Source organism: Pecten maximus, chromosome 6 (assembly GCF_902652985.1).
Source record: "Pecten maximus chromosome 6, xPecMax1.1, whole genome shotgun sequence".
NCBI classification, from domain to species: Eukaryota; Metazoa; Mollusca; class Bivalvia; order Pectinida; family Pectinidae; genus Pecten; species Pecten maximus.
Window position 1 is genome coordinate 13,659,656 of NC_047020.1, and position 7,795 is coordinate 13,667,450.

The window sequence follows — 7,795 nt, forward strand, 5'->3', positions numbered from 1 at the left end:
AACTATAGATATCAAATTGTAAGATTCTTTATTTAATCAAATACCATTGAGAAAGGGAAGTCTCATTCCATATCAAATTCTAAAACGTTTGAAGGAAATTAGTTAAAAACCTGACATTGAGGATGATAGAGACAACCATGAAAGGACAATAACTTTTGAAAAAATGTTGTCTAATCTAAACCACAACTTTATATCACGAGTATAAAGCCAATAAGTCAAAGTACTGAAATGGTAAAAGGGGAATAACTTTTGCATGCATATTCCAATCTACATTTTTAGCGCTAATGTCACCGCTTTTGATAGATGAGCACGCAACGCGCTTTTATTACCCCCCCCCCCCCCCCCCCCCCCCCCCCCCCCCCCCCCCCCCCCCCCCCCCCCTTGGTGTTTTGTAAAAATTACAAATGTACTTCACTATTGTGATATCTATGGTGGCAAATTAGCACAAATATGCAACACTGTAAGGCTTGTTATCATTCCGTTAACTTATTTTGCAATAAAAATATCATATAAAGATGAAATTTGAAAGAAAAGAAAACTAATGTTAGACTAAACAGATTCGTATTTATAAATTATCCACTAATGGGTAAAATGCCCGGATAGCTCAGTAGGTGAAGCCAAAGGCTTCCACCGTAGAGGCCGTGGTTCAATTCTCAGCGGCGTAGGTTTCTTTATATAATTTTTGATAAATATATTTATTATATATCTATCAATATTTGTATCAATATTTGTAGATATTTATATTCACATATATATGTATAATTGTTATAATTCATATTTGCTCGGAATGTAAATGGTCTTTAAACACAACCAACAGTAAGGCTGAGCTCTACAGTAGGCTAACGATATAAATAGTACTATCTTTTCGATCAGTATATACATAATTCATTTGTAACATCGATAATACAAAATATGACATGCAGTAACTATACTAATATGACTTACAAGAACACAAAATATGACAAAAATTAGTTAAGTCAAATGTATAGACGAATGTTACTTAGAGTTATTATCCGTACAAAAATTACATTCAATATTTTCTGTAATACATCTACATAATCAGAACATAAGGTATAAAACCATGTAATAACAGAATCATAAACAATTAAACCATACATTTTTATTGTTAAGATTCCATAAATAGTGGTCTGTCCGGAAGGAGAACATTAAATATTACTGATCGGTCAGAGAGCCGTGTCTATGTGAAATAAAATACAAATTGACGGATTCAGTTAAACTATTCTACGCTTGAAAGCTTCAATAATAAATTTACCTAACAAGTTTAATTCCTTTAGATTGTTTGATTTTAATAATTCAATAACCTTCAAAACTGAAGGTTTATCCCAGAAATACGTTTTGATATATATTTTTTCCTGATATCAGCGTAGCACTGGCATACAAGAAGAAAATGATATTCATCTTCAACATCTAAAACATTACAGTTTAAACAATATCTAAAACGTCTATCAATATTTCTGTATCGGATTCGATTGCTAAATTGTGTGATGTGAGTCGTAATTTGGTTATCATAATTCTTCGCTGTTTTGAAAGAGATTTAGTTAAATACGATTGTAACATTACCTTGTCAACCATGTGCTTATAAAGATCGCAGTTGTTCGACATATTAATTGAATTGAACAAGGATTGATTAGCCTGATCCATAATCCTCTGTTTAATTAAAGGTCAAAGATTAACATCCATATGAGACTGACGAATCCAGACATATCCAAAGCCAAGCTCAAATAACTTCTGTTTTAGATAAACTAGCCAATTATGCTTTGGATGATCCTTTAAAGTTTCACTGTAAAGGAAATCATACGCCTCATTTAGGATTCAATTATCGGATTTTAATAATTTAAACCAATATTTAATCATTCTAAAAATTTGGGTATTTAAGAGAGGTTGACGACCAAGTTCAATGTATACCATCGCGTTACAAGTAGATTTCTTAACCCCAAGTAGATGTTTACAAAATTCCAGATGATTTTTTTCTATTTCTACTGCTTTAAGGCTTCCCAAAATTTCGCAGGCATAAAAAAACAATGCTGCCGACATAAGTAGCAAAACGATGAAGCATTGTATTGATATTTTAACTCAAACTGTTACATTTTGAACGTAAAGCGAAAAGAGCTTTTCTCCCTTGATCAGCTACATGCTTAGACATGAAACTAAGCTTATTGTTGTATCGAAAAAGAGTGCCTAAATAGCAAAACTCATCGACCACAGAAATGTTTTCTCCATTTAAAGTCCACGTTTCGTTATCTTTAACCATACCACCGTTTCGAAAAACACAATCTTTGTTTTTTCTATATCAACAGTCAATTTCTATTCATTTGAATATGTATTTAAACTGTTCAAAAGACTTTGCAAACCCTCAATTGATTCAGAAAACAAAACTAAATCATCTGCATATAGTAATAGGAATAAACTCAACTCTCCAAAACCATAACTAGTGGCACCGTTTTCAATGAAACTATTTTCAAAATCATTTATAAACAGAGAAAACAGTAAGGGAGACAATATTTCCCCTTGTAATAAACCAACATTATTTGGGAAAAAGTTTGAACATTTCCCATTCGTTAAAACACAAGCTTTTACAGAAGTATAAAGAGATTTTACCGTTGCTAAAAAATTTCGTCTAACACCGATCTTGGTCAGCTTAAACCATAAGACTGCTCTGTCCACGTAATCAAAAACTTTGCGAAAGTCAACAAAGCAGCAGAAACGGCGGTTGCAATATAGTCAGTAGCAGAGGAAAAGGGATACGATTTCGACGTCGTTGCACTATTCCATTCCTAAACAAAATTAGGAGGAATATGATATGAAAAAGTATATATTATATGCATTATATTAATACATATGTATGAATTATTGCATATATATATAACATCTTGTATATATACCTAAGTGTGTGTATATCAATCGTGTGATATTTCCCGGGTAGCTTTGATCTGTTGAGTAGATCAGGAGTTTCATTTTGACGTCATAATATGAATAACGACGTTACGTCACGAATGCGGAAATTGAGTCATTTCATTTTGCAGAGTTATCGTTCCATAGAAACTGATACAGTACTAGTGTATGTTATTTTGATATTGCTTTGCACAAAGTGATGACGTTACTTTTAAAAATAAATTACGTAGCAAACTGTACTATTTTTTTTCGTGAAAAAAGGCTCGTCCTTCCGTGAACTATTAACAATACATGTTGCATTTTCCATGTAAATTGAATAGGGCCCGTATACGTTTCCATACGTATCACGTGACCGATAAACACTCACCATGCCTCGACTCAGTAAAGGTAAGTTATTTAGTTTTTTGTAAATTTCTTAACATACATGCATTTATTTTATAATTGCATAACTCCTGTATATATATAAATGTTTATCGGAAAAATTGTAAGATAATATAACATACCATATCCATGGTTTTCTGTACTAAATTGCTGAAAAGGTTGTTTCAGTGATGACTCGTTATGTCACTGTAAGAGTGTGGTCAGCAAAGAACTGCACGTGCTTGTAGTGATCAGGTTATCTTCTGTGTATCGGGCATTGCACTATAATTTCTATTTGAGATATCACGTTACTAGTTCGAAATGTGGACAATAAACAAAAGGAAAATAATTTGATTTTTTAGTAGATTGTTTTTAATATTACCAAGATAATGAAATTGTATATCTACATAAGTATTTATGTTATTTTTCATTCGTTTTCAATAGAGCTGCCTAAGAAGAAAGTTAGAATTCACAAGCTGGAAAAATTGTTAATCTTGAGGTCATATCAGGTTCATCCAGGATGCTATTCGGAGATCCTGGATGAGGTATTAGCAAATGTTAATTTACTACCCAAAGATGTACAGAGTTTCTATGGGAGTCATCCAAAAAAGAAACTCATACAGAGGATCAGGGAAAAGATCGGCCGTCTTCTAATGGACAAGTCAATAGAAGATGAAGAAATAAGGTATACGCGGAATTTAATTTAATTTATTATCGCCGTTTATAATTTAGAGAACAAAAGTCATCCCTCCCTCCCTCGTTTATAATTTAAAGAACAAAAGTCATCCCTCCCTCCATCCATCCATCCATCATTTTAATTTTACTAATGTTTGAATAACCATTTTTACTTGACAGAAAAGAGGTAGATGGTTTGGTTTGGTTTATTTTGTTTAACGTCCTATTAACAGCTAAGGTCATTTAAGGACGGCCTCCCGTGCGTGCGATATGCATGTTTGTGTTGAGTGCGTATGTGTGTTTTGGGAGGCTGCAGTATGTTCGATTTAAGTCTCCTTGTGATAGGCCGGAACTTTTGCCGATTTATAGTGCTACCTCACTGAAGCATACTGCCGAAGACACCCAGCAGGACACCCCACCCGGTCACATTATACTGACAACGGGCGAACCAGTCGTCCCACTCCGTGTATGCTGAGCGCTAAGCAGGAGCAGCAACTACCATTTTTAAAGACTCTGGTATGTCTCGGCCAGGGGACAGAACCCAAAGCCTTCCTCACGGGGGCGAACGCTCAACTAAAGGCCAAAAGTGAGGCAGTGTCAAGGAAGACGTTAGGAAGAAGAAAGTTGTTAAGAAAGAAGAGAAAAGATAAGGTCCCAAATTTAGTCAAAAGAGGTAGAAGAAATAAAAAAGATTGAGACAAAAAATGTAACCAGTACGAAATTAGCCACAGAACCGGATCACCCTTCTAAGAATCCAAATCCCGGAACGCGTGGGACCAGCGACTTGTCGGAGAACGATATTCGGATAAATATCGCCAAGCGATTGGGGGAAAAAAAGAGAAAAAGACAAAGAAGAGTAAAAGAGAAAAAACACGAAGGGAATTAAGAAAAGAAAACGAAAAGTTTCAACATAAACTTTTGAAATATATCATTGAGAAAAAAATTAAAAAAAGGGGAAGAGAGAAATGTTAAGTTCGAGCTCTAGTTCGAGCTCTAGTGCGAGCTCTAATTCGAGCTCTAGTTCGAGCTCAGATGAGTAACATGAAAAGATTGAAGAAAATAAAAAAGTAAATAAATAAACAAAATTACATTGTAATGTTGTCTTTTGTTATATGCCCCGTAAAACAATTTTGTCGGAAGTATTTTGGTATGGTGTTGTCCTTCCTCCGTCTGTAAATTGTATGAATAATCAAACTTCCGCTCGCCTTTGTTTGGCTGAACCGCACTAAGGACCAGCGTACAGTTCTGCTCTATTATACACTGTAGTATGGCATATAGATTGCCGCATGATGACCGTGCGCTGATGTCGGACAGGTAGACTGTAGTGATAAACACACACCAAACGTTTATCAATAATTGTATTTCCGCAGCCTTCCAAAGCATACACAATCACAATATTTATGCAAATGACTATAGCTGTGCATTGAGCATTAACAAACTAAAAACTAAAACAATCGTTTACACACAGCTGTGACGGTACAGGTTGTAACATATTGAATTACATGTAAAATTGTGAATATGCACGAATTTGGATAATATTTAAACAAGAAATAAAGTGGACATATATATATATCAACATTTGAGATTACACTGTTTGTGCTCACGACAATATTCAAATGAGACCAATTGTAATCTGACATATTCAAAACACCTGTGATTCACGCTCGAGTCCAAAAACATGCCGAGTACTGTGGTGCGGATTTACAACTAATGTGAGCTTTTGCTGTCATACAGTGCGCTTATGGTCTTTACCCCGCCCCATGGCCCTCCCCATACCTAGACCGATTTGGTTGTGAACAGTGGACTATGATATGTGTATTGGCGCTGTTGCGCTTACAGCTTACGCCATTAAGCCAGATTTCAGTCAGCTATATTCTATATCACAATGTTGAATTATGATTGATACATGATTTGTATTCTTTTAACAGGTGAATTAGAACACATTGCCACATATTGTTTTTAGTAGTCTTCGTGGTTACACATAATCAACATATATTTAAACTATCCAGTATTGACCCTTTAACTGCCATTTTTACCGAGTAGACAGTATATGGCGTAATTGCGGTAGTAATCATATGTGTAGCTAGCGATTTAGTCAACTAGCATTCATTCGGAGCGGGACTGGTTGTATGTGAGTACACAAATATTACCAGTACACGACCAGGTGCTGTTCGATTGGACTTATTTTCGAAACTGAACGCGAAAGGTAAATATAGTCGACTACATACAACATACATTTTCAAATATATTTATTCTTTGATATCCTAATGTGCTGTAAATCTTAGTGTTGATCGTTACTTTGTCGGGTATTACCATAGCTATTGATAGAACGTTAAACAATACTAAACCAACTCGTGCCTAAACTTCATGTACAAAAAATAAGGTGAAATATTTTTTTATGTTATGAAACTGATATTGACCTTTTCTTTAATACTTTCCTGTTAGTTGATATGTTATTGTCCACGAAAGTGACTAGTATTCAAACAGAGATGAAATACAAATGTATCAGACTACATCTAGTGCTAAGAAGCCGATATAAACAGTCAATGATTATTGAAAAAGACAATGTGGGTAATACTCAAGTGTATCTACAGGAGTTTGCTTTGCATAAATCGGGGGCCGCGGTGGCCGACTGGTTAAGGTGTCCTGACACTTTATCACTAGCCCTCCACCTCTGGGTTGCGAGTTCGAAACCTACGTGGGGCAGTTGCCAGGTACTGACCGTAGGCCGGTGGTTTTTCTCCCGGTATTCCGGCTTTCCTCCACCACCAAAACCTGGCACGTCTTTAAATGACCCTGGCTGTTAATAGGACGTTAAACAAAAACAAACATGAATTGAACCATACAATGGTTATTTAAAACCCAAAAAATTTGAACAATTTTTTCTAACACTAAGCAATTAATCAACTTCTTTTAATAAGGAATGTCTAAATTGGAAGAAAGCACGCGAAGAGTGTTATTTACATTTGTTTGTGTGGTGTTTTATTTTCCTTTGAAATGTCTTTTTAACCATTTAACTACATGCTTTATACACCGAATAGTGACTTAGGAAACAATGGTCAGCCTTTTGTGTATAATTAGAATCAAGTCATGCGCTAGTTAGCATGAACGAGCGGTTATTATAAAGGTCAACTTAATTATACCAAGTGCGGGAACAAAACGGCTAGTCACGATCTACCGACAGTCGATTTATATAATGTCACTATAGTAATATAGAGTTTAGGTAAAACGACCAACAAGGTAAAATGATTAATTCGAGAAAGACAATATTTTCCCTCGAAATAGCACCAAGAGTATCGAACTAAACAACAAAATAAACCAAAAGTTAAATGATCAACATTTTTATTGTTCAAAACCATGTCACGTTTCACTGCGGGGCACGCGATATGTATTGGCATGATTTTCATTATGTTTTTACTAGAGAGTAGTTTCTAATACATTGAGAATTTTGCAAAACTTTCTGAAATTGTTTCCATTGTAAGCAAATGTTGCTATTGAACGTTAAATCGCAAATGACAGCTTTTCTTTTTTTTCAGTTTATAATTTTTTTTATTCATCCTTTTGCATATTATGAGTACAAAAATATAAATAGAAAAAGCATCAGTTATAGATACAGTTTTACAGCAACACAATATCGTTTTTGTGAAGAACATCAAAGGTGTCAGTGATAAGGCATATAACATTTTAGAAAATGTATATGTACATGTATATATATTGAACAATGTTTAATGACTAATAAATATACAGTATTGAACAATTAAGATAAAAATGTACCATTGTTGAATTATGTATAGCTGATAGTATTAGTATGACATATATATGTATAGTTGACCATCACTTGCATAAA